Raw genomic sequence first — 2,867 nt, forward strand, 5'->3', positions numbered from 1 at the left:
TTAGCCTGCTGGGCAATGAGCTGGGATTTATCCAGGGATGCATTCGTGCAGAGCCCCAGTGTGGTTTGTAAGCAGTAGCTTAATACCATGCCAAAAATTACCCCGGGAGTGGAGTGTCGGTGATGATCAAAGTACCGTGTGACAGCCAAGCTGGGTTAGCGTTGACTATAGCTGAAAATGCCAGCGACGTATCACTTCACTAAGTTCAGCGAAGAGATATTTCAGAATTACATAAAAAATTCATACCCAATTAAACACGAGCGAAGTACCTTTAAAAACAAGTGCATCTGTGTGTTCGCTGTTCTTTGTTTAAGCGGGAAATGCATAAGTCGCTTTAACAATAACATATACGTCGATAAACACCGTTGTGGAAAAAGACGAATCAGTTAATTATCCAACGGAATTTTTGAGCTCGATTGATCTTCCAGGGATGACCCCACATACTGAATTGAAAATAGGTGTGCCAAATATCACGTTGCGGAATATTAATCAGCTAAAACTCCGCAACGGTACGCGACTCGCAGTTAAGAAATTGATGCAGAACGTAGAGTAAGTAAAGATTTTTACGTGGCCTTTCAAAGGTGAAGAATTCCCATGATTCCGACAGATACACGATTTCAATTTTAAAGACTGCAATTTCCAATTCGATTGACATTCGGAATCACAATCACTAATGCTCAAGGTTATCCTTTGGAAAAGTGTGGTTTAGAGTGAGATGCGGATTAGTTCTTAGATGTTGCGTGTTCCCGTGTCGGCAAACCAGATATCCTTGATATCAATGCAGAGATGGGAAACACGACAAATATTATGTGCACACAAGTACTTATTACAAAATCAAACTCATATGAAACGTATGCTTTGTTTCGTTAATAATTTATCATCCATGTAACAGGAATGCCACAGCAAAGCGTGGCAGGGTATAGCTAGTCTTATATATAAAAATAAGTGCACGTTTTTGGTGTGACCTCATAACTTGAGAACGGCTTCACCGAATTCAACCAAATTTATGTGGTATATTCGATCTATCATGCAGATGGTTTATGCAAAGTTTTCCCGAATTCGGAAAAGGGGGCGTGGCACCACCAATACTAACTAAAATATAAAAATAAGTGAACGTTTTTGGTGTGACCATATAACTTGAGAACGGCTTCACCGGTTTCAACCAAATTTATGCGGCATATTCGGGCTATCATGCAGATGGTTTAAATATGTGAAGTTTGCTTGATTTCGGATAACGGGGCGTGGCGCCTCTTATTTTTGGTCCCTGTTTTGAAGTAATTTCCGATATTATAAGCAATGCAGTTTTGTGGCACAATCCGTACAGCTGAATGATGTGGTTGTATGAAACGCTCAAAATTTTTAAATTATAAAAGAACAAATTTCCTTTGACTTTGATGTAACTTGGAAAAATATTTGGCGCCTTCACGCAGTCTTGAATGCTTTGCCTTACCACCATTAGCAAATTTCTACATATCTTATATATGAAGCGCATCTTCATGATCACATTTTCCATTTCGTGTATGTATAACCAGAAGATATCTTAAGTGAAGCCATTCTAAGAGACTTACCCAATAAGGGCTAAAAAAGTAGGGCTTCGGAGCGGAGCAGAGCAAAGGAGCAAAAGATTTTGGGTAGAGCGGAGCTGGAGCAAAAAGCTATAAAAATTCATTTTCTCCTTAGCTCCTTAAAGAAAATTAAATTTACTTATTTTCTTATTTTTCCCACTGAAAAACCTTGTTAAATAAATTGTCATTCTTTTTTACTTGACAATACTGTTCATTGCTAAGCTGACCAACCGTCCTCCTTTGAGGAGGATTGTCCTCCTCAAACGTGATTTGCCCTCCTCAAAAATTTTGTCCTTCTCTGTTCTCCTTTTGAGCAAAAATGTCCTCCTTACCCTCCTTTTCGAGTTTTATAGCATTAATGAAATTTTCGAAAAGTTTCGTTCAAAATATTATTATTTTCCAATCGTACACATTCATTGTATTTAATAGGCGTATACATTGTTTAAATTGCAGTTAAATGATGTAAACTTTTGATTCAACTAATCGCCTGTGAAAGTTGAACAGTGTAACCGCCTTTTAGCCTTAATCAATAACATCCCAATAAACACCAACAAAATATTTCTCCAACCTTGGAGAAATTCATAGTTCTCAAGTTGATATCCAACATCATTCTCTAACTCATCTCTAACCGACGCGCAGATACGCAAAAAGTAATAGTGCAAAAATTTTTAATTATCAAGTAAAAAACGAAAGCTATATAAAGACGAAAATTACCAACAAAAAGTAAATAATCTTCAAAGTATCCTCAAATAATCTTGAGAGAAGATAAAACTCGAAGTGAATCAAGTGGTAAAATTACTGTCGGCCTGTATACTGTGAAGTGAATTATTGTAATTCTATATTGATTAACTACATAATACAAAAGGAGTAATAAAATGAAAAATTAATATTTAAATTCATCTATGTATGTCGTTTCAATCAAAAAGGTATAATGTATTTTACTATTTTAATTTCAGTATTTCAATGATATGTTTGAGACCAATTGGAGAATTACATTAGAGTTCAAGTTGAGAACTAGCATTTTCTCAACTTGAGAAACAGTCATTTTTTCATACAAAGAAAAATGCCCTTTTTGTTGAGAACGCTATGATCCTCCACTTGAGGTACTGTTGAGAAACAACATTGGAGATTTGAGAAATACCTTAGTTCTCAATTAACCTCGAATTGAGCTCAAACCTAAATGTTTGTTGGGATTTTACCCTTTACAACATTGAAAGACTAGCTAACGACGCGTCTCCACAGGTGAAAGTTATTGCCTACCATATGAGTGAAAATCTCTCAAGTATATTTATGTTTATTACT

The sequence above is a fragment of the Rhagoletis zephyria genome, unplaced genomic scaffold (assembly GCF_001687245.7).
Source record: "Rhagoletis zephyria isolate East Lansing unplaced genomic scaffold, Rhagoletis_zephyria_1.1 Rzeph_scaffold_00747, whole genome shotgun sequence".
Lineage (NCBI taxonomy): Eukaryota > Metazoa > Arthropoda > Insecta > Diptera > Tephritidae > Rhagoletis > Rhagoletis zephyria.